Source organism: Bufo bufo, chromosome 6 (assembly GCF_905171765.1).
Source record: "Bufo bufo chromosome 6, aBufBuf1.1, whole genome shotgun sequence".
In the NCBI taxonomy this organism is placed as follows: Eukaryota; Metazoa; Chordata; class Amphibia; order Anura; family Bufonidae; genus Bufo; species Bufo bufo.
Genome location: NC_053394.1, coordinates 140,490,716 through 140,516,930, shown reverse-complemented (window position 1 = coordinate 140,516,930; position 26,215 = coordinate 140,490,716).

The following is a 26,215-nucleotide window of genomic DNA, read 5'->3' as shown; positions in this document are numbered from 1 at the left end:
CTGCCACAGAAGACTGTCCAGTTCTATTGTTCCCAAAGGACCCAGTGATCTTATGTACTGCAATTTAGAGCTCTGGTACCTATGTTTGTGTTTGAGTGCTCAAGGCATATTTTAATCTTACAGATCTTGCACACAGCTATGATTATGTGTGCTAGCCTTGTGTAGAAAAAAACATCATATAGGAGTTGCTTGCTCAGAGCTTGCGGAACCCAGGCATGGGGTAGATATGGAACTTTTTGAGCCTGTCCCCACAGTATTAGGCCTCATGCACACGACCGTTGTGTGCATCCGTGGCCGTTGTGCCGTTTTCCGTTTTTTTTTTCGCGGACCCATTCACTTTCAATGGGTCCGTGGAAAAAACGGAAAATGCACCGTTTGGCAGCCGCATCCGTGAGCCGTGTTTCCTGGCCGTGAAAAAAATATGACCTGTCCTATTTTTTTCACGGCCAACGGTTCACGGACCCATTCAAGTCAATGGGTCCGTGAAAGAACACGGATGCACACAAGATTGGCATCCGTGTCCGTGATCGGTGGCCGTAGGTTAGTTTTTATACAGACGGATCCGAAGATCCGTCTGCATAAAAGCTTTTTCAAAGCTGAGTTTTCACTTCGTGAAAACTCAGAACCGACAGTATATTCTAACACAGAAGCGTTCCCATGGTGATGGGGACGCTTCTAGTTAGAATACACTACAAACTGTGTACAAGACTGCCCCCTGCTGCCTGGCAGCACCCGATCTCTTACAGGGGGCCGTGATCAGCACAATTAACCCCTTCAGGTGCGGCACCTGAAGGGGTTAATTGTGCTGATCACGGCCCCCTGTAAGAGATCAGGGCTGCCAGGCAGCAGGGGGCAGACCCTCCCCCCCCTCCCCAGTTTGAATATCATTGGTGGCCAGTGCGGCCCCCCCCCCTCCCTCTATTGTAATAATTCGTTGGTGGCACAGTGTGCGCCCCCCCCTCCCTCCCTCTATTGTAATAATTCGTTGGTGGCACAGTGTGCGCCCCCCATCGGCCCCCCCTCCCTCTATAGCATTAACAACATTGGTGGCCAGTGTGCGGCCTCCCATCTCCCCCCCATCATTGGTGGCAGCGGAGTTCCGATCGGAGTCCCAGTTTAATCGCTGGGGCTCCGATCAGTAACCATGGCAACCAGGACGCTACTACAGTCCTGGTTGCCATGGTTACTTAGCAATAGTACAATAGTAGAAGATTCATACTTACCTGCTGCTGGCTGCTGCTGCGATGTTCGTGTCCGGCCGGGAGCTCCACCTACTGGTAAGTGACAGGTCTGTGCGGCGCATTGCTAAATGAACTGTCACTTACTAGTAGGAGGAGCTCCCGGCCGGACACGAACATCGCAGCTCCCAGGTAAGTATGAATCTTTTACTATTGTACTATTGCTAGTAACCCGCTGCCACCAATGATCGGGAGGGGGGGGGGGAGATGGGAGGCCGCACACTGGCCACCAATGTTGTTAATGCTATAGAGGGAGGGGGGGCCAATGGGGGGCGCACACTGTGCCACCAACGATTTATTACAATAGAGGGAGGAAGGGGGGGGGGCGCACACTGTGCCACCAACGAATTATTACAATAGAGGGAGGAAGGGGGGGGCGCACACTGTGCCACCAACGAATTATTACAATAGAGGGAGGAAGGGGGGGGGGGCGCACTGGCTACCAATGATATTCAAACTGGGGAGGGGGGGGGGGGGTCTGCCCCCTGCTGCCTGGCAGCCCTGATCTCTTACAGGGGGATATGATAGTACAATTAACCCCTTCAGGTGCGGCACCTGAGGGGTTAATTGTGCTGATCACGGCCCCCTGTAAGAGATCGGATGCTGCTAGGCAGCAGGGGGCAGTCATGTACACAGTTTGTAGTATATTCTAACTAGAAGCGTCCCCATCACCATGGGAACGCCTCTGTGTTAGAATATACTGTCGGAAATGAGGTTTCACGATCTAACTCCTATCCGACAGTATATTCTAACATAGAGGCGTTCCCATGGTGATGGGGACGCTTCAAGTTAAAATATACCATCGGATTGGAGAAAACTCTGATCTGATGGTATAAAAGGGACTCCAGACTTTACATTGAAAGTCAATGGGGACGGATCCGTTTGAAATGGCACCATATTGTGTCAACGTCAAACGGATCCGTCCCCATTGACTTGCATTGTAATTCAGGACGGATCCGTTTGGCTCCGCACGGCCAGGCGGACACCAAAACGACTTTTTTTTCATGTCCGTGGATCCTCCAAAAATCAAGGAAGACCCACGGACGAAAAAACGGTCACGGATCACGGGAAAACGGAACCCCGTTTTGCGGACTGCAAAAAAATACGGTCGTGTGCATGAGGCCTTAGCAGCATCACCTATTCTTGAGCAGACCACAATATAAGCAGATCTGGCCCAAGTAGTTCTGGAAGTTTTGGCCGTATAATGCCTCTACTTTTTATTGTCACCATGGCTACCACCTTTCTCTTCAAATGTCTCTTGCTTCTCTTCAGCACCCCTATTCGCTTCTTAGATTCTGTCCACTACACAATCATCATTGGAGTCCTTACCCTCCTCACCACTTTTTTCAAAATGCGATATCTCATGGTGGGCTCCTTACCCACCCTCCCAATTCTCTGCTCTGTATTTACTCTGACTGCCACTCTCCCTACCACTGCCCCACTACCAATGCCGTGGCTATGGGTGCTACTATTACCACCACCACCACAGCTATGCATAGGTTCCCTTGCCTCACCCTGAACCTCCTACTGAGGGCAGTCTAAAAGCTGACTGCTCACATACAAGTCATCAACAGGGAGACTCTCTTGACTATATGCCAGAGTGAGTGATGGGTTTTTGTTGCATCTTCTTAGGAAAAAAGAAGGTGCCTTACCAGGATGGGGCAGTGAAGACAGAGAGGATGACACTTAAAACCTTCTCTGGGGCTGCAAGGAGAAGAAGAAGGAGGAATGCTGTGACCCTTGGCTCCAAGGCACAGTGTCAGACTCAGAAGTCACCTCCACATCATCCTGCTGTGACTGAGAGGAGGAGTGAACCATCCAGTCCACAATCTCATCCTCTTTGCCTTAGTAATAATGTTGAGTCTTTTGCAAGCAAGGGTGAACTGTGGCCTACTACTATTTCCTGGATGGTTGCTGCTGCTACCCTCATTCTGGCTCTGAGAGGACAAGGCCTGGTCCTGGACCTTTCATCACACAAAGTAAGGAACAGTTTGCAAGACAAAGGGATGCAACTAAATGTCCTTCCTTTTCTACAAACACACTGATGACACTGCTATTGGTAATTTACTTTGGGAATAATGTGGTATTGGCGCCAGTGACAGATTCGGGCCTAATGTCTTATGTGCATTCAAATACACAGCAGAAAAAAGCTTTCTCTAGTGTAAACCACAAGTGGTCAACCTACTATGAGATTATTCCCCCCACACCAGCACTGCCTGGAGATGCCCTGTCACAGATTTCAGACTACTATTTCAGTTTTTTTCACTCAGAGATTTAAAATAGTACTCTCTGGATTGTAAAACACAAGTTGCACCCTTGTATTGCAATTTTTGCACCACACACCAACACTTGAACTGTCTGGAGATGCTCTGTTACAGATTTCAGACTATTATTTCAGTTTTTTTGCTCAGATATTTAAAACGGTACTCTTAAGGCTACTTTCACACTAGCGTTCGGGGCTCCGCTTGTGAGCTCCGTTTGAAGGCTCTCACAAGCGGCCCCGAACGGATCCGTACTGCCCCAATGCATTCTGAGTGAATGCGGATCCGCTCAGAATGCATCAGTTTGGCACCGTTTGGCCTCCGCTCCCCTCAGCAGGCGGACACCCGAACGCAGCTTGCAGCGTTTTTTCGTGTCCGCCTGGCCGTGCGGAGCCAAACGGATCCGTCCAGACTTACAATGCAAGTCAATGGGGACGGATCCGTTTGACGTTGACACAATATGGTGCAATTTCAAACGGATCCGTCCCCCATTGACTTTCAATGTAAAGTCAGGAGTCCCTATTTATATACCATCAGATCAGAGTTTTCTCCAATCCGATGGTATATTTTAACTTGAAGCGTCCCCATCACCATGGGAACGCCTCTATGTTAGAATATACCATCGGATATGAGTTACATTGTGAAACTCAGATCCGACAGTATATTCTAAACACAGAAGCGTTCCCATGGTGATGGGGACGCTTCAAGTTAGAATATACAGAGAACTGTGTACATGACTGCCCCCTGCTGCCTGGCAGATGCTGCCAGGCAGCAGGGGGCAGACCCCCCCCTCCTGTATTTAACTTATTGGTGGCCAGTGCGGCCCCCCTCCCTCCCCAGTATTAATTGTAACCAGTGCGGCCCCCCTCCCTCTATATTCATCGGTGGCCAGTGCGGATTCCCAGTATTAAATATGACCAGTGCGGCCTCCCCCTCCCTCCCTCCCCAGTATTAAATATGACCAGTGCGGCCTCCCCCTCCCTCTATATTCATTGGTGGCCAGTGCGGATTCCAAGTATTGTGACCAGTGCGGCCTCCCCTCTCCCCCCCCCCTAATTAAAATCCCCCCCCCCCCCATCATTGGTGGCAGCGGAGAGTACCGATCGGAGTCCCAGTTTCACTGGGGCTCCGATCGGTTACCATGGCAGCCAAGACGCTATTGCAGTCTTGGCTGCCATGGTTACTTAGCAATAAATAGAAGCATTATATTTACCTGCGAGCTTTGATGTCTGTGTCCGGCCGGGAGCTCCTCCTACTGGTAAGTGACAGGTCTGTGCTATAGGCAATGCGCCGCACAGACCTTTCACTTACCAGTAGGAGGAGCTCCCGGCCGGACACAGACATCGCAGCTCGCAGGTAAGTATAATGCTTCTATTTATTGCTAAGTAACCATGGCAGCCAAGACTGCAATAGCGTCTTGGCTGCCATGGTAACCGATCGGAGCCCCAGCTATTAAACTGGGACTCCGATCGGTACTTTCCGCTGCCACCAATGATGGGGGGGGGGTAATTTTAATTAGGGGGGGGAGAGGGGAGGCCGAACTGGTCACAATACTTGGAATCCGCACTGGCCACCAATGAATATAGAGGGAGGGGGAGGCCGCACTGGTCATATTTAATACTGGGGAGGGAGGGGGAGGCCGCACTGGTCATATTTAATACTGGGAATCCGCACTGGCCACCAATGAATATAGAGGGAGGGGGGCCACAATGGTTACAATTAATACTGGGGAGGGAGGGGGGGCCGCACTGGCCACCAATAAGTTAAATACAGGAGGGGGGGGTCTGCCCCCTGCTGCCTGGCAAAAAATCAGATCTGAAATAAACAGTTATGCAGACGGATCCGTTCTGAACGGATGCAAGCGTTTGCATTATAGGAGCGGATCCGTCTGTGCAGACACCAGACGGATCCGCTCCTAACGCAAGTGTGAAAGTGGCCTTAGATTGTAGAACACTTGTATTGTGGTTAATCCTCCCCACACACACACACACCGACACTTGAATTGTGCAGTGAAGGTGATTTGATTTCTGTGTAGGGTGCAATATTAGTTCAAATTTGCTGGTAGTAAAACAAAGTTATTGCTTTTGCTACAATGCAACACATTTAAAAACAACACAAATATGATGCACTGAAAAAAAAATTGCTCAGCAGCAGATGGCATTATTGGCATAAAATGCTTCTACTATAATGCAACATGTTTAGCACAGACAGTTATGATGCCCTGAAAAAAATGTACGCTAATTACTCAGCAGTGCAGCATAATGCTACTGAGTATAAAGTGGCAATAAGCATATAGAAATTTCAGGGAAAAAACCGCAGCTGTTCAAATGAGAAAAAAAAGAAATGTTCTTTCTTGCAGGTGGCTCCCTTTGAGGTTCTGCAGCAGCCCCCATTTCCTCTCAGGGACATGTGAGCATCCTTCTTTCTCCCTCATGGGTTTTTCCACCGACACATGCAATAAAATAGGGTTGTAATGGATTCATCCAAAGCAAACTTGAAAAGCTTCTTGCACAAGACCGTATGGCTTTTTCAGTATTTTGCGGTCCGCAAAAAAACGGAACCGCAAAAAATACAGATGAAGTCCGTGTGCATTCTGTTTTTTGTGGAAGGGAACAGCTGGCCTCTGATAGAACAGTACTATCCTTGTCCGTTATGCGGACAATAATAGGACATGTTCTATCTTTGAACGGAACGGAAATACGAAAACGGAAGGCATACGGAGTAGCTTCCGTTTTCTTTGCAGATCCATCGTATTTTTTGCGGATCCGTTTTTTGCGGACCGCAAAATAGTGAAAAAGCCATACGGTCGTGTGCAATAGGCCTTACCTTTTACCAGCAGCTTATTGATTTTCCTGTATAAAATGTTATGTTTGTGATCACATTGATTTACGTTGTCAGGGAAACAAAACTGTTCAGTTCAACCAAGTCTGAAATATGAATGAACCCTGATAAACCCTAGCTATGAGAAGAGTCACCTTCGTCCACACCGCACAGAGAGGCTTCTGTTTGGCTTCCAGATCTTGATATAACAATGCCCTGGAGAATCCCTTGACATGCTCAACCGCATTTATATTTCATAGAATGTGTGAAAAACTAAGCTACAGTAAATTTATGGAAGAAGGCGATCGATGGTTTAAGCTAAGCGCAGGTCACGGAAAGAAAGAAATATCGCACTTAATCAGCTACGTATGTGACTGGAGGGAGCATGGATTTCATGTGTAATGAATGTGTCATAGAAACAAGTACACTGCGTGCAGAATTATTAGGCAAATGAGTATTTTGACCACATCATCCTCTTTATGCATGGTGTCTTACTCCAAGCTGTATAGGCTCGAAAGCCTACTACCAATTAAGCATATTAGGTGATGTGCATCTCTGTAATGAGAAGAGGTGTGGTCTAATGACATCAACACCCTATATTAGGTGTGCATAATTATTAGGCAACTTCCTTTCCTTTGGCAAAATGGGTCAAAAGAAGGACTTGACAGGCTCAGAAAAGTCAAAAATAGTGAGATATCTTGCAGAGGGATGCAGCACTCTTAAAATTACAAAGCTTCTGAAGCGTGATCATCGAACAATCAAGCGTTTCATTCAAAATAGTCAACAGGGTCGCAAGAAGCGTGTGGAAAAACCAAGGCGCAAAATAACTGCCCATGAACTGAGAAAAGTCAAGCGTGCAGCTGCCAAGATGCCACTTGCCACCAGTTTGGCCATATTTCAGAGCTGCAACATCACTGGAGTGCCCAAAAGCACAAGGTGTGCAATACTCAGAGACATGGCCAAGGTAAGAAAGGCTGAAAGACGACCACCACTGAACAAGACACACAAGCTGAAACGTCAAGACTGGGCCAATAAATATCTCAAGACTGATTTTTCTAAGGTTTTATGGACTGATGAAATGAGAGTGAGTCTTGATGGGCCAGATGGATGGGCCCGTGGCTGGATTGGTAAAGGGCAGAGAGCTCCAGTCCGACTCAGACGCCAGCAAGGTGGAGGTGGAGTACTGGTTTGGGCTGGTATCATCAAAGATGAGCTTGTGGGGCCTTTTCGGGTTGAGGATGGAGTCAAGCTCAACTCCCAGTCCTACTGCCAGTTTCTGGAAGACACCTTCTTCAAGCAGTGGTACAGGAAGAAGTCTGCATCCTTCAAGAAAAACATGATTTTCATGCAGGACAATGCTCCATCACACGCGTCCAAGTACTCCACAGCGTGGCTGGCAAGATAGGGTATAAAAGAAGAAAATCTAATGACATGGCCTCCTTGTTCACCTGATCTGAACCCCATTGAGAACCTGTGGTCCATCATCAAATGTGAGATTTACAAGGAGGGAAAACAGTACACCTCTCTGAACAGTGTCTGGGAGGCTGTGGTTGCTGCTGCACGCAATGTTGATGGTGAACAGATCAAAACACTGACAGAATCCATGGATGGCAGGCTTTTGAGTGTCCTTGCAAAGAAAGGTGGCTATATTGGTCACTGATTTGTTTTTGTTTTGTTTTTGAATGTCAGAAATGTATATTTGTGAATGTTGAGATGTTATATTGGTTTCACTGGTAAAAATAAATAATTGAAATGGGTATATATTTGTTTTTTGTTAAGTTGCCTAATAATGATGCACAGTAATAGTCACCTGCACACACAGATATCCCCCTAAAATAGCTAAAACTAAAAACAAACTAAAAACTACTTCCAAAAATATTCAGCTTTGATATTAATGAGTTTTTTGGGTTCATTGAGAACATGGTTGTTGTTCAATAATAAAATTAATCCTCAAAAATACAACTTGCCTAATAATTCTGCACTCCCTGTATATGGTAAATACATTAATAAAGATAAGAAAAGAAATATGAAATGATACATCAAACGTAGCAGAATATTTCATGCAGATTGTGGCGCAGGTTTTGCAAAATTCCACAACAAATCAGTGACATAAAGGGCATGCTATGGATCTAAACATCTGCAGCATGCTGTAATACCATCTGTACCTTCTTTTTTCAGTTAAAGTATCTGAAAAATCTCGTTTTTAACCGATATGCCCTTTATTACAGCCCTCATTAGGGCTGTCAACCACCTTTTCCGTAGTCCTAACTGGCAATTTTTGCTAGCATAAAGCAAAGTCATAGCAATAGGGAATGCAGAGGTAAGAGTTGCACCCAGGCTCTGGTGTCAGAGGGGACCCATTGTCCCCTCAGCCCAATAAGAAGATACCGGTATTATTCTTGGCAAATGGCAGGTGGGAGATATAGATTTTGCATTGGTGCCCTGGAGTTTCAAGTTATGCGTTTCATGCAGTAGAGCATTTTCTGCTCCCATTTTGCTTGGACAACTCCTATTCTTACCAACATTTTTGTTGAGAAATTTAGGGAATTTCGTGTGTCGTATAGGGAGGTACAGTATGGGCCCCAAAGATTTCACTTGGTGTTTTATCACAGGTCAGTACAACCCAGAAGCTTAACCACCTCCTGTCACACTAACGCCGATAGGCGTCAGTGCGGCGGCACTCTCAGGTCTTGATGACGCTCACAGGAGCGTGCGTTCACAGGATCGCGAAGTAAACAAGTTGAACTACAGCCTGCCAGCGCTGATCATTTGCTGGCAGGCTGTAGATGCAATTTTTGTAACATCAGAAAGGTATATTAGATGCTGTTTTGATAACAGCGTCTAATATACCTGCTACCTGGTCCTCTGGTGGTCCCTTTTGCTTGGATCGACCACCAGAGGACACAGGCAGCTCTGTAAGTAGCACCAAGTACCACACTACACTACACCCCCCCGTCACTTATTAACCCCTTATTAACCCCTGATCACCCCATATAGACTCCCTGATCACCCCCCTGTCATTGATCACCCCCCTGTAAGGCTCCATTCAGACGTCCGTATGTGTTTTGCGGATCAGCGGATCCACTGATCCGTGGATCCGCAAAACACGGACACCAGCAATGTGCTTTCCGCATTTTGCGGATCCGCATATTGCCAGAACTATATAGAAAATGCCTTTTCTTGTCCGCAATTGCGGACAAGAATAGGACATGTTCTATATTTTTGCGGAACGGAAGTGCGGACCCGGAAGTGCAGATCCACAATTCCGGATCCGAGCGGGACAAAGTCTGTCCCCATAAAAATGAATGGGTCCGCAATTCCGTTCTGCAAAATGCGGAACAGAATTGCCGACGTGTGAATGGGGCCTAAGGGTCCCTTATCACCGCCAGTTAGTTAGCTACTTGCTAGGTAGTTAGCGCCCAGCCCACCGCACCACAGTCACTGATTAGTCGCTGATTAGAGTCATCGCTGTCGCTAATCAGCACTAGTACTATATAGTATCTGTAAGTGATTAAGACTGATCGCAATCAGATCTATATCAGTACATTAGGGTCACCTTAGGCTCTACAAAAAACGCTGTGTTCGCCCGATCAGGCCTGATCTTGTGCGCAGACTTGCGTTCAGTCTGCCCCACCGCAGTGACAGAATTTATATTTTTCTGATCACTGCCCAGAGGCTGAACAAAAAAAAATAATCTCATTACCCGTATGCTCAATATAAGGCCTCATGCACATGACCGTGCCGTTTTTTGCGGTCTGCAAACCGCGTATCCGCAAAAAACGGAAAACGCCCGTGTTGACTTCCGTAATTTGCGGACCAGAACGGGCGCCGGCAATATAAATGCCTATTCTTGTCCGCAAAGCGTGGACAAGAATAGGACATGTTATATTTTTTTAGCGGGGCCGCGGAACGGAGCCACGGATGCGGACAGCACACGGAGTGCTGTCCGCATCTTTTGCGGCCCCATTGAAATGAATGGGTCCGCATCCGAGCCTCCAAAACGGCGCTCGGATGCGGACCCAAACAACGTTCGTGTGCATGAGGCCTAAGGAGAATAGCAGAAACTCCTAATGCTCGCCATACATGTAATGATTGCGGAGACCCTCAAATGACAGGGCAGTACAAACACCCCACAAATGACCCCATTTTGGAAAGAAGACACCCCAAGGTATTCGCTGAGGGGCATATTGAGTCCATGAAAGATTGAACTTTTTGTCACAAGTTAGCGGAAAGGGAGACTTTGTGAGAAAAAACAAGCGTGAGAAGAAGTCTGGAATCCAAATGCCTAAAAATGCCCTCCTAAAAGATACTCGCTGGACTTTCGGCCCATTTGCGCATCTTGGCTGCAAAAAAGTGTCACTCATGTGCTATCGCCTTACTCAGGAGAAGTAGGGCAATGTGTTTTGGGGTGTATTTTTACATATACCCATGCTGGGTGAGAGAAATATCTCTGTAAATTGACAACTTTGTATAAAAAAATGGAAAAAGTTGTCATTTACAGAGATATTTCTCACACACAATATGGGTATATGTAAAAATACACCCCAAAACACATTGCCCTACTTCTTCTGAGTACGGCGATACCACATGTGTGACACCTTTTTACAGCCTAGGTGGGCAAAGGGGCCCAAATTCCAATGAGTACTTTTAGGACTTCACAGGTCATTTTTTACGCATTTGGATTCCAAATACTTCTCACACTTTAGGGCACCTAAAATACCAGGGCAGTATAAATACCCCACAAGTGACGCCATTTGGAAAGAAGACACCCCAAGGTATTCCGTGAGGGGCATGGCGAGTTCATGTAAAATTTTATTTTTTGTCACAAGTCAGTGGAATATGAGACTTTGTAAGAAAAAAATAAAAAAATAAATCAATTTCCTCCAACTTGTGCCAAAACTCGCCATGCCCCTCACGGAATACCTTCGAGTGTCTTATTTCCAAAATGGGGTCACTTGTGGGGTATTTATACTGCCCTGGCATTTTAGGGGCCCTAAAACGCGAGAAGTAGTTTGGAATCCAAATGCGTAACAATGCCCTGTGAAATCCTAAAGGTACTCATTGGAATTTGGGCCCCTTTGTGCACCTAGGCTGCAAAAAAGTGTCACACATGTGGTATTGCCGTACTCAGAAGAAGTAGGGCAATGTGTTTTGGGGTGTATTTTTACATATACCCATACTGTGTGTGAGAAATATCTCTGTAAATGACAACTTTTTAATTTTTTTTATACAAAGTTGTCAATTTACAGAGATATTTATCTCACCCAGCATAGGTATATGTAAAAATACACCCCTACGGCGATACCACATGTGTGACACTTTTTTGCAACCTAGGTGCGTAAAGGGGCTGAAAGTCCAACGAGTACCTTTAGGCTTTACAGGGTTGCTCACAATTTAGCCCCGCCCAAAATGCCAGAACAGTAAACACACCCCACAAATGACCCCATTTCGGAAAGTAGACACCCCAAGATATTCACTGAGGGGCATAGTGAGTCCGTGGGAGATTTTAGTTTTTTTGCCAGAAGTTAGCAGAAATGGAAACTTTATTTATTTTTTTTCTCCAAAAGTGTCATTTTCCGCTAACTTGTGAATTTTTTTTTTATCATACATTAACTCACCATGCCCCTCCGTGAATACTTTGGGATGTCTTCTTTCTAAAATGGGGTCATTTGGGGGGTATTTATACTATCCTGGCATTCTAGCACCTCAAGAAACATGACAGGTGCTCAGAAAGTCAGAGCTGCTTCAAAATGCGGAAATTCACATTTTTGTACCATAGTTTGTAAACGCTATAACTTTTGCACAAACCAATAAATATACACTTATTGGATTTTTTTTTATCAAAGACATGTAGCACAATAAATTCTGACACAAACTTGTATAAAAATGTAATTATATTTGAACAATTTTACCAGAAAAAGTCAAAAATACACTTTTTTTGAGAAAATTGCGGTATATTTTGATTAATATCAGCAAAACAAAAAATCTCAGCAGCAATCAAATACCACCAAAAGAAAGCTGTATTTGTGAGAAGAAAAGGAGGTAAAATTCATTTGGTTGCCAAGTTCCATGACCGAGCAATAAACCGTTAAAGTTGTGAAGTGCCGATTTGTAAAAAAAAGGGCCTGGTCACTAGGGGGGTATAAACCTGTGGTCCTAAAGTGGTTAATACAGCCATATGCATGAGGCACAAAAAATTTAGAAAATTTTCATTTTAAAGGGTCAAGCAACTGCTGGGGAATGCAGAGTGGCCAATGCTCCACTATAAGCCGTAACTCCCATAGCAGTGAACTGGGGGTGCGCATACAGGATAGATTTCTGTGCTTACTGTGGTTATTCTTTGGTCACGAAAGGCCAAGGCCTTTTAAGGGTGGTATTAGAAATAGTATTTTTAAGTGTTAGTTAGCTATATTAGCTTTTTTTTTTTTACCTGCGTTTTTTGCTGCATGTTTTAGAGGAAAAAATGCCAGCTCCAGATGTTTGTGCTGAGTTTCTCAACTCTGCCCCTCCCACTAGAAGGTTCTAGTTCAGCTAGACATTGTATATAAGAAAAGCAGTCAGAGCTCCTAGTGTTCTGCTATCAGGGATCACTGTTTAAAAGAAGAGACTCTGCCAGACTACTTGAGTGACTAGACTAGAGGAAGACGCAGAGATGGGGATACTTTCCTCAACATGAACCCTTCTTCTGCCAGGGAGGAGACTGCAATTTAGTTCCTCTAGTAAAGAAACACACTGGTTTACTGCAGACCCTAACCCTCTGGATTAATTTCCCATTGGGGTGTATCACACCTTACCATCCCTTCCAGAGAGCAGCAACACGTGATAAACCTCATCAGCGTCCAGGGGACCCAGCATAGCGTTGGGGCCACCTCAAACCCAGCCACTGTAAATGTAGATAAACAGCAATACCACAAACAACCTATGGACAGGTGTGGTACTGTTTTTGCAAGAAAAAGCAGCCATGTTCTCATTTGCGATTTTATTAAATCCGGCTAATAACTAATTTGACTTCCACACTGGTCCAACAGGGACCACATCAGGTACACGAGGCAATGAAGTTTGAGTGAATTTACAAGACAGTAATATACGGCCATCACGTGCGTGTTTTCAGAATCAAATAAAGTCAATAGGGCTTTCACATGGTAATTTTTTAATGGCTAGTGAATAGCAGCCATCAAAAGAATGGGAAATGTCCTTTTTTGGCTATTTTCACAGCCAGGCAGACCCTATTAAAATTAATGGGGCAGAACGGGGGACATTATAGATACTGGGGGCACAAAATTGTCCAAAATATATAATGGGGGCACTGTGGGGGCCAATATATGCCCTAAGGGCACTTCAGAGGGGCATAATATACACTTACAAAGAAAAAGACACAAATGCAATGGCACTCTGCAACCAGCATTCTGCCCTGCCTCTATGCTGGATGAGGCATTGGTGTACATTTTGGCCAAAGCGTAATAAGCTGGTTTTAAAGTCATTATAAAACTGAGTCTGCTTATATAGAACCTACCAGTAGCCATTTGGCTCCAGGAGAAGTATATGGTGGGCTCAGCATGCATGTTGGTACTTGCATCCCTGGATCCGATGAAAGCTGTAATGGCACCGGACGGGGTTAAAAGCAGAATGTGCTTGGCGTGCATGCTGACCTGCATTCCCTGGACTTTGTGTGGCTGTCATGGCCCATAAACAGGTAGGAACTAGTGTTAGGGACCACTCCATAGAGGCGACCTTGACGTGGTGAGTGGCTTATTACGCTTTGGCCAAAATGTACACCAATGCCTCATCCAGCATAGAGGCAGGGCAGAATGCTGGTTGCAGAGTGCTATCACATTTGTATTTTGCGTTTGTATATGTATTTCGCCATAGTGATGTGCACCTACATACAGGGTTGTGCTGACTCAGTCACCCACAAAACTCAATATGGGTTGCCCTGATTCTGTAGTTTGCAAAAACACCCCATATGTGGTCGTAAACTACTGTTTGGCCAAACGGGAGGACATAGAAAGAGGGGAACGACATATGGGTTTTGGAAGGCAGATTTTGCAGGACTGGTTTTGTTTATACCATGTCCCATTTGAAGCCCCCTGTTGCACCCCTAGAATAGAAATTCCAAAAAAGTGACTCCATCTAAGAAAGTACACCCCTCAAGGTATTCAAAACTGGGTTTACAAACTTTGTTAACCCTTTAGGTGTTCCACAAGAGTTAATGGCAGATGGAGAACCAATTTAGAAATTTCTATTTTTTTAAGAATTTTCCATTTTAACCCATTTTTTTCAGCAATAAAGTAAGGGTTAACAGCCAAACAAAACTCAATATGGGTTGCCCTGATTCTGTAGTTTGCAAAAACACCCCATATGTGGTCGTAAACTACTGTTTGGCCAAACGGGAGGACATAGAAGGAGGGGAACACGATATGGGTTTTGCAAGGCAGATTTTGCAGGACTGGTTTTGTTTATACCATGTCCCATTTGAAGCCCCCTGTTGCACCCCTAGAATAGAAATTTCAAAAAAGTGACTCCATCTAAGAAAGTATACCCCTCAAGGTATTCAAAACTGGATTTACAAACTTTGTTAACCCTTTAGGTGTTCCACAAGAGTTAATGGCAGATGGAGAAACAATTTAGAAATTTCAATTTTTTGGAAAATTTTCCATTTTAACCCTTACTTTATTACTGGAAAAAATGGGTTAACAGCCAAACAAAACTCAAAATGGGTTGCCCTGATTCTGTAGTTTGCAGAAACAGCCCATATGTGGTCGTAAACTACTATTTGGCTAAACGGCAGGACATAGAAGAAGGGGGACGCCATATGGTTTTTGGAAGGCAGATTTTGCTGGACTGGTTTATTTACACCATGTACCCTTTCAAGCCCCCTGATGCACCCTTAGAGTAGAAACTCCATAAAAGTGACCCCATCTAGGAAACTACGGGATAAGGTGGGTGTTGTTTTGGGAGTATTTTAGGGGTAAATATGATTTTTGGTTGCTCTATATTACACTTTTTTGAGGCAAGGTAAAAAATAAATTTTATTCTAAAATTGTTTCTACATTCGCAATTTCGTTTTGTGGAACACCTAAAGGGTTAACATAGTTTGTAAAGTAACTTTTAAATACCTTGAGGGGTGTAGTTTTTTAGATGGGGTCACTTTTTTGGAGTTTCTAGTCTAGGCTACATCAGGGGGAGCTTCTAATGGGACATGGTGTCAAAAAAAAAACAGTCCATCAAAATCTGCCTTCCAGTAAAAAAATATGGAGTTCCCCTCGTTCTATGCCCTGCCGTGCGGCTATATAGCCATTTACGACCACATATGGGGTGTTTCTGCAAACTACAGAATCAGGGCAATAAATATTTAGTTTTGTTTCGCTGTTAACCCTTGCTTTATTATCGGAAAAAAGGATTGAAATGGAAATTTTGCCCAAAAATGGGTATTTTGGAACCGTTTTTATTATATATTTTTAACGCTGTTCATCTAAGGGGTTTGGTCAAATGTTATTTTTATAGCGACGACTTTTACGCATGCGACGATGCCCAATATGTATGGCTCTCAGACTTTGGAGACACTAAGCAGGCATCCTAAAACTGCGGCCCTCCAGATGTTGTAAAACTACAATTCCCACCATGCCCTGCTGATGGCTGTAGGTTGTCTGAGCATGCTGGGAGTTATAGTTTTACAACATCTGGAGGGCCGCAGTTTGAGGATGCCTGAACTAAAACTAATATTTTTTTGGGGAAAAAAAATTGTTTCCGTGTCTCCAAAGTCTGAGAGCCATAGTTTTTTATGTTCTCTAGTGGACTGTTGGGGATTATAAAAATTTAGTACTCCATGGAAGTGTGATACTCCCTGAAGCAATCGATAACGCAGAGGCCCGGATGATCGGGGCAAGTGTCACATTGAGTGGTGGTGTCCTTCCGTATCCCCCTCTTGTGACACACTTTGCATCTTTTTTGGGTTCGTCCCTTCTTTCCAGTATGGGGGACCACACCTGGAAAGTGTTGGCCAGGGACGATCTGGGCGCCTCCAATTCCCAAGGTACTCCGGCCTGCTCTTTCCCGGTCCGAAAAGATCAGGTACTTGAGGACTGCCTCATAGAATTGGAGGAATGTCCCTGTGCTGCCAGCGCTTCGGGATAGTACAAAAGAGTTGTACATGGCAACCTGCACCAAGTAGACCGCCATTATATGGCGTGAGGACTTGATCAGAGAGATCAACTCCTCCCATATACCGATTGTAGTCGACGATACAATCGGGCTTGAGGACCGTTGCCGCGGTACCTCGCACAGGGACAGGGGTTACCGTGGATTGTGGACAGCATAAGGACATCCCTCTTGTCCTTATACCTGACCAGCAACAGGTTTCCACTGGTAAGTGCACGGGTCTCACCCCTGGGGAGAGGTACCTGGAGGGGGTGGGCAGGGAGGCCACTTTGATTTTTCCGCACGGTCCCACAAGCGAACGTGGATCTGGCGGCAAGGGACCTGAACAAGGGAATGCTGGTATAAAAGTTATCCACGTACAAGTGGTAACCCTTATCCAGCAGTGGATACATAAGGTCCCACACGAGTTTCCCGCTAACACCCAGAGTGGGGGGACATTCTGGGGGTTGAATACGGGAATCTCGCCCCTCGTACACACTAAATTTGTAAGTGTACCCTGAGGTACTCTCACAAATTTTGTATAGCTTCACGCCATACCTCGCCCGCTTTGTGGGAATGTATTGGCGGAAACTGAGTCTCCCCTTGAACGCAACGAGAGACTCATCAATCGCGACCTCCCTTCCAGGTACGTAGGCCTGCTGAAATGTGGCCCCAAAGTGATCGATGGTGGTGGGGGACAAGTGGCAGGGGGGGTCTGGGGTCTGAAAGATGGAACAAAGAAAGTTTAGAATAAAAGTTGTTTTTTTCTTTTTTTCCCTAACTTTTCCCTTCTTTCCCTGCCTAACGGTGCCTCTCCCTCACTGACCCTAACCTACCTGGAGGGCGATGGGTGCAGGAGGGTGATGGATGGCGATTAGGGGGACTCAGGAGCTGGTGCTGGACAGTGCTGCAGGGTGCTCATGCAGAACAGGAAGATGAGGGGAGAGAGGAGCGCAGGAAGTTTGAATCTCGCGCCTCTCTCCCCTGCACCAATCAGCACCCTGGACAGCAGCGTTCAGCACCAGGGCCAGCACCGCCTCTCCAAATGCACGGACTGTGATTGGTGGTGTGTAATCACGCCACCGATCGCAGTCTTTTTCCGGTTCATCGGGTCACTAGAGACCCGAATGGACTGGAAACGCAGAAAACCGCAGGTCTGAATTGACCTGCGGTTTTCTGCGATCGCCGATACGGGGGGGGGGGGTCAAATGACACCCCCCTGCGTTGTTACAGGATGCCGGCTGAATGATTTCAGCCGGCATCCCATTCCGATTAACCCCCGCGGCGCCGGAATCGCGATTTAAAGCCATGGCGTACCGGTACGTCATGGGTCCTTAAGGACTCGGGAAACATGCCGTACCGGTACGTCATGCGTCCCTAAGGGGTTAAGTTGTAGTCGTGCTATTGAGTGTGATTCCTCTGTGATTGATTTCTCAAATGTCTTGGTGTTGAAGTTGGAGTTGGTGATCAGCTCATCCTCATTTTTTGTGGTGAGGGGAAGTGGAGTCTAAAAAAGAAGGGGAAGATAGGGCCTCATATCTGTTCGATGTGGAGACATTAAATTGCTCCTTAGTAGTGTCGTTTTTATTAAATCTATTTGTGTAATGATTCTTCTCTATTTCTTCTGTTATATGTTTGTCTTTGTTTTTCTCTTGTCATCATTTTCTCTTATCTACATTTTTAAATTTTTAAATTTTCTTTTGCATAATATCCCTCTCCAGATTGTCTAAATTGCGACATATTCGATGTTGCCATTTATGTGTTTCCTCCGTATCAGGGAATTGTTGTTTTTCTGTTTTAATATTCGCTATTTGTTCAGTCAGTTGGTCCAAGATCTGTGATCGCCTATCAATGATCATCCGTATTAGACTTTCTGACTGTGCTTTCAGAAATAGATCCCATTGTTTCTGGAAGTTCTCATCTATCAGGTCTGTTGCTGGAGTTTTGTTTAGCATCAGACCCTTTGGGATGAATCCCTTATGTAGATATTGAGTAAGGGCCGTGATTTCCCACCTATTGCGCAACTGTCTCTGCAGCAGACCCCCTAGCAGTTTAAAGCTATCATCTCTCGTTCTGATAACACTTGCTGTCATCTCCTCTGACATGTCAAATGTAAAAGATTGTATTTTCTTTAGCTTGCTGTCCATATGCTCCTAAATATCCATAGTGAGGTCCCAGGGTGCACTAACAAGTGGGTGAAGTGAACTGGAAACAATAGTAAACAAAAGAGCGCTCTCTAACGGCTGTACAATGGAGTTTTAACATTGGTGCACCATAGTGCAATATTGCCTATATAACTACATCCATTTTATGTTTTATTTTTATGTTTATGTCTATGTCCAATTCATTTTATTGATGTATATTAAATGTTGAATTTTGCACTAATCTGCTGTCCAGGGCTCCCTGTTATCTGAGTGCCCCTCCACTACTACTTTTCTTTAATATTATGGTTCACTGGTTCATTATGTTTACTGGGATGCTAACTATGATCTATGCACTCTGTATTCCAAAATGTTGTGTATGAGTAGGAAATAAGCAGTCCTTAGTAATAGTTGCAGAGTGGTAGGCTGGCATCCCTTGCTAGCTGGTAATTCCTGGTAAGCAAGCAAAGAGAAATAATGTGCATGCTACTGTTGTTGTGTAAACCAGACAAGCCAAAGCAGAAAATAATTATTCTGTAAACGAAAGCTGCCAGAAAAGCTATTTTGCTAAGAACCAACCTCTGAGTGAAAGAAACATAGAATTATTCCTAAGGTTGAGGACCAAAAAGGGACAGTGACGGTAAAGGTAATGCACGCATACAGCTGTACACTTTACTGCACATGGTCTGGGTTATATTGTGTTTGGTGTCTGTCATACTACTGAGACGGACTAGCCATCTGATCTAGGACGGCACCCCACAGTTGGACATTGCAGATAATTATTGAGATTGATTGCACACCTTTGGTCATAAGGGAAGATTGCACATATCTATAGAAAGAGACTCAGGGAGAACTATCCTTGTTGCCATCCCCTATAAACAGCCGAAGAGAGTCTGTATTTGACTATAACCAAGCTAGCCCAGTCATTGGGGTTCACGCCCAATCCACTCTCCTGCTCGCCTGCCTTGCATTCAGGCACTCATTCACCCAACATCACAGGCACCCCAGCCACCACCAGGCACGAGACCCTAAAGGCCAGGGTGTGCCCTCATGGGAAGAAGGGTTGCACCCGTCGAATCACTGCATGTGTGGCCCTTGGGATTGCTGGAACAGGGATTAGCCACTGTGATCACTACAGCTACTCAATGCCACCAGAACCACTTCCATCCTCTATGCTCTCCACCACCTCCCCATTACCCCCTGCTTACTAGCGTGCTGCATGAGCACTTTGCTTGTCATCATGAGTCTTTGGCAATTTTGACAAAACAAATTCTAAGAAGGTGGGGACAGACAATCCTCATTTTACAGGGATGCAGCTTAATTATCACTTTGCTTAATTTGGCTGAAAATGACACATAATTCCACCAACAAACCACCCAGTGAATGGCTGCCATTCTGCATTCTTTCTGTATAAAAAGAAAAAAAATCTTGATTACTGCTAATTACCAGGTTGTTATCGACTAATTATAAGAGAGGCTTTAATAACGGCAAATGAAGTTTCACATACTGTAATCAATCTGTAATATTTTTGTATGAACAGAGCATTAACAAGCAGCCAACATTACTAATGTCTGGTACTAGCTAGACAAATTCGCAGCATCCAAATCCAAAATTCTAACTCTGCTCCTAGACCTCACTGTCTTTCCAATTGTATATCTTGTTGAAAATTTTTGACATACAAAAAGCAGTTCAATAAGCAGATCTATTGACAGTAACAGTAATTCCAAACTTTCATGTCGTAGAAGTAGTAGGAAAAAGAAGACATCTACATATCATTCTATCACGTGTAACTGTAGGAAATACAACATTACATACACAAAAGAGGAGAACTAGAGGAAGGGTGAGTGAGGGAATAGATGTACAAGAAATCATATCCGATCTGGTGCAAGAGAGCAAGTATCTCTCTAGCTGTATGTTTACTATGCATAGTGACTGTTAGCACAAAATGTTTCATAACTATCCCATTCTTCTCAAACATTATAAAAATTATCAACCTTGTCAGACAATAGGGCTGTTAGATATTTCATGCTCCTAACCTCCCTAATCCGCGCCCACAACTCCTCAAACGTGAAGGGTTCCGCTTTCTCCAGTGCCTGGCTATTAAACACTTAGCTGCCTTAAAAATGTGGCTTACTAGTAGAGTTGAGCGAACACCTGGATGTTCGGGTTCGAGAAGTTCGGCCGAACTTCCCGGAAATGTTCGGGTTCGGGATCCGAACCCGACCCGAACTTCGTCCCGAACCCGATCCCTATTGAAGTCAATTGGGACCCGAACTTTTGGGCACTAAAAAGGCTGTAAAACAGCCCAGGAAAGAGCTAGAGGGCTGCAAAAGGCAGCAACATGTAGGTAAATCCCCTGCAAACAAATGTGGATAGGGAAATGAATTAAAATTAAAATAAAAAAAATAAAAATGAACCAATATCAATTGGACAGAGGTCCCATAGCAGAGAATCTGGCTTCACGTCAGCAGAGAATCAGTCTCTTCATGCCATAGCAAAGAATCTGGCTTCATGTCAGCAGAGAATCAGTCTCTTCATGCCATAGCAGAGAATCTGGCTTCATGTCAGCGCAGAATCAGTCTTCATGTCATAGCAGAGAATCAGGCTTCACGTCACCCACCACTGGAACAGGCCACTGTCACACATTTAGGCCCCGGCACCCAGACAGAGGAGAGCGGTCCCGTAACAGAGAATCTGGCCTTATGTCAGCGCAGAATCTGTCTTCATGTCATAGCAGAGAATCAAGCTTCACGTCACCCACCACTGGAACAGGCCACTGTCACACATTTAGGCCCCGGCACCCAGACAGAGGAGAGAGGTCCTGTAACAGAGAATCTGGCCTTATGTCAGCACAGAATCTGTCTTCATGTCATAGCAGAGAATCAGGCATCACGTCACCCACCACTGGAACAGGCCACTGTCACACATTTAGGCCCAGGCACCCAGGCAGAGGAGAGAGGTCCCGTAACAGAGAATCTGGCCATATGTCAGCACAGAATCTGTCTTAATGTCATAGCAGAGAATCAGGCATCACGTCACCCACCACTGGAACAGGCCACTGTCACACATTTAGGCCCAGGCACCCAGGCAGAGGAGAGAGGTCCCGTAACAGAGAATCTGGCCTTATGTCAGCGCAGAATCAGTCTTCATGTCATAGCAGAGAATCAAGCTTCACGTCACCCACCACTGGTACAGGCCACTGTCACACATTTAGGCCCCGGCACCCAGACAGAGGAGAGAGGTCCTGTAACAGAGAATATGGCCTTATGTCAGCGCAGAATCTGTCTTCATGTCATAGCAGAGAATCAGGCATCACGTCACCCACCACTGGAACAGGCCACTGTCACACATTTAGGCCCAGGCACCCAGGCAGAGGAGAGAGGTCCCGTAACAGAGAATCTGGCCTTATGTCAGCACAGAATCTGTCTTCATGTCATAGCAGAGAATCAGGCTTCACGTCACCCACCACTGGAACAGGCCACTGTCACACATTTAGGCCCAGGCACCCAGGCAGAGGAGAGAGGTCCCGTAACAGAGAATCTGGCCTTATGTCAGCGCAGAATCTGTATTCATGTCATAGCAGAGAATCAGGCATCACGTCACCCACCACTGGAACAGGCCACTGTCACACATTTAGGCCCAGGCACCCAGGCAGAGGAGAGAGGTCCCGTAACAGAGAATCTGGCCTTATGTCAGCGCAGAATCTGTATTCATGTCATAGCAGAGAATCAGGCTTCACGTCACCCACCACTGGAACAGGCCACTGTCACACATTTAGGCCCCGGCACCCAGGCAGAGGAGAGAGGTCCCGTAACAGAGAATCTGGCCTTATGTCAGCGCAGAATCTGTATTCATGTCATAGCAGAGAATCAGGCTTCACGTCACCCACCACTTGAACAGGCCACTGTCACACATTTAGGCCCCGGCACCCAGACAGAGGAGAGCGGTCCCGTAACAGAGAATCTGGCCTTATGTCAGCGCAGAATCTGTCTTCATGTCATAGCAGAGAATCAGGCTTCACGTCAGCCACCACTGGAACAGGCCACTGTCACACATTTAGGCCCAGGCACCCAGGCAGAGGAGAGAGGTCCCGTAACAGAGAATCTGGCCTTATGTCAGCACAGAATCTGTATTCATGTCATAGCAGAGAATCAGGCTTCACGTCACCCACCACTGGAACAGGCCACTGTCACACATTTAGGCCCCGGCACCCAGACAGAGGAGAGGTTCATTCAACTTTGGGTTGCCCCACAATATAATGGTAAAATGAAATTAAAAATAGTATTGAATGAGGAAGTGCCCTGGAGTAGAATAATATATTGTTAAGGGGAGGTAGTTAATATCTAATCTGCACAAGGGATGGACAGGTCCTGTGGGATCCATGCCTGGTTCATTTTTATGAACGTCAGCTTGTCCACATTGGCTGTAGACAGGCGGCTGCGTTTGTCTGTAATGACGCCCCCTGCCGTGCTGAATACACGTTCAGACAAAACGCTGGCTGCCGGGCAGGCCAGCACCTCCAAGGCATAAAAGGCTAGCTCTGGCCACGTGGACAATTTGGAGACCCAGAAGTTGAATGGGGCCGAACCATCAGTCAGTACGTGGAGGGGTGTGCACAGGTACTGTTCCACCATGTTAGTGAAATGTTGCCTCCTGCTAACACGTTCCGTATCAGGAGGTGGTGCAGTTAGCTGTGGCGTGGTGACAAAACTTTTCCACATCTCTGCCATGCTAACCCTGCCCTCAGAGGAGCTGGCCGTGACACAGCTGCGTTGGCGACCTCTTGCTCCTCCTCTGCCTTCGCCTTGGGCTTCCACTGGTTCCCCTGTGACATTTGGGAATGCTCTCAGTAGCGCGTCTACCAACGTGCGCTTGTACTCGCGCATCTTCCTATCACGCTCCAGTGTAGGAAGTAAGGTGGGCACATTGTCTTTGTACCGGGGATCCAGCAGGGTGGCAACCCAGTAGTCTGCACACGTTAAAATGTGGGCAACTCTGCTGTCGTTGCGCAGGCACTGCAGCATGTAGTCGCTCATGTGTGCCAGGCTGCACCGAGGTAAGGACAAGCTGTCCTCTGTGGGAGGCGTATCGTCATCGTCCTGTGTTTCCCCCCAGCCACGCACCAGTGATGGGCCCGAGCTGCTTTGGGTGCCACCCCGCTGTGAACATGCTTCATCCTCATCCTCCTCCACCTCCTCCTCATCCTCGTCCTCCTCGTCCTCCAGTAGTGGGCCCTGTCTGGCCACATTTGTACCTGGCCTCTGGTGTTGCAAAAAACCTCCCTCTGAGTCACTTTGAAGAGACTGGCCTGAAAGTGCTAAAAATGACCCCTCTTCCTCCTCGGCCACCTCCTCTTCCATCATCGCCCTAAGTGTTTTCTCAAGACATAGAAGTGGTATTGTAACGCTGATAACGGCGTCATCGCCAATGGCCATGTTGGTGGAGTACTCGAAACAGCGCAACAGGGCACACAGGTCTCGCATGGAGGCCCAGTCATTGGTGGTGAAGTGGGTCTGATCCGCAGTGCGACTGACCCGTGCGTGCTGCAGCTGAAACTCCACTATGGCCTGCTGCTGCTCGCACAGTCTGTCCAGCATATGCAAGGTGGAGTTCCACCTGGTGGGCACGTCGCATATGAGGCGGTGAGCGGGAAGGCCGAAGTTACACTGTAGCGCAGACAGGCGAGCAGCGGCAGGGTGTGAACGCCGGAAGCGCGAACAGACGGCCCGCACTTTATGCAGCAGCTCTGACATGTCGTGGTAGTTGCGAATGAACTTCTGCACCACCAAATTCAGCACATGCGCCAGGCAAGGGATGTGCGTCAAACCGGCTAGTCCCAGAGCTGCAACGAGATTTCGCCCATTATCGCACACCACCAGGCCGGGCTTGAGGCTCACCGGCAGCAACCACTCGTCGGTCTGTTGTTCTATACCCCGCCACAACTCCTGTGCGGTGTGGGGCCTGTCCCCCAAACATATGAGTTTCAGAATGGCCTGCTGACGTTTACCCCGTGCTGTGCTGAAGTTGGTGGTGAAGGTGTGTGGCTGACTGGATGAGCAGGTGGAAGAAGAGGAGGAGGAAGCTGAGTAGGAGGAGGAGGAGACAGGAGGCAAAGAATGTTGCCCTGCGATCCTTGGCGGCGGAAGGACGTGCGCCAAATAGCTCTCCGCCTGGGGCCCAGCCGCCACTACATTTACCCAGTGTGCAGTTAGGGAGATATAGCGTCCCTGGCCGTGCTTACTGGTCCACGTATCTGTGGTTAGGTGGACCTTGCCACAGATGGCGTTGCGCAGTGCACACTTGATTTTATCGGACACTTGTTTGTGCAGGGAAGGCACGGCTCTCTTAGAGAAGTAGTGGCGGCTGGGAACAACATACTGTGGGACAGCAAGTGACATGAGCTGTTTAAAGCTGTGTGTGTCCACCAGCCTAAATGACAGCATTTTATAGGCCAGTAGTTTAGAAATGCTGGCATTCAGGGCCAGGGATCGAGGGTGGCTAGGTGAGAATTTACGCTTTCTCTCAAATGTTTGTGAGATGGAGAGCTGAACGCTGCCGTGTGACATGGTTGAGATGCTTGGTGACGCAGGTGGTGGTGTTGGTGGTACATCCCATGTTTGCTGGGCGGCAGGTGCCAACGTTCCTCCAGAGGCGGAGGAAGAGGCCGAGGCGGCGGCAGCAGCAGCAGAAGAGGCCGAGGCGGCAGCAGCAGAAGATGTAGCAGGGGGAGCCTGAGTGACTTCCTTGTTTTTAAGGTGTTTACTCCACTGCAGTTCATGCTTTGCATGCAGGTGCCTGGTCATGCAGGTTGTGCTAAGGTTCAGAACGTTAATGCCTCGCTTCAGGCTCTGATGGCACAGCGTGCAAACCACTCGGGTCTTGTCGTCAGCACATTGTTTGAAGAAGTGCCATGCCAAGGAACTCCTTGAAGCTGCCTTTGGGGTGCTCGGTCCCAGATGGCGGCGGTCAGTAGCAGGCGGAGTCTCTTGGCGGCGGGTGTTCTGATTTTTCCCACTGCTCCCTCTTTTGCTACGCTGTTGGCTCGGTCTCACCACTGCCTCTTCCTCCGAACTGTGAAAGTCAGTGGCACGACCTTCATTCCATGTGGGGTCTAGGACCTCATCCTCCCCTGCATCGTCTTCCACCCAGTCTTGATCCCTGACCTCCTGTTCAGTCTGCACACTGCAGAAAGACGCAGCAGTTGGCACCTGTGTTTCGTCATCATCAGAGACGTGCTGAGGTGGTATTCCCATGTCCTCATCATCAGGAAAAATAAGTGGTTGTGCGTTAGTGCATTCTATCTCTTCCACCCCTGGGGAAGGGCTAGGTGGATGCCCTTGGGAAACCCTGGCAGCAGAGTCTTCAAACAGCATAAGAGACTGCTGCATAACTTGAGGCTCAGACAGTTTCCCTGATATGCATGGGGGTGATGTGACAGACCGATGGGCTTGGTTTTCATGCGCCATCTGTGCGCTTTCTGCAGAAGACTGGGTGGGAGATAATGTGAACGTGCTGGATCCACTGTCGGCCACCCAATTGACTAATACCTGTACCTGCTCAGGCCTTACCATCCTTAGAACGGCATTGGGCCCCACCAAATATCGCTGTAAATTCTGCT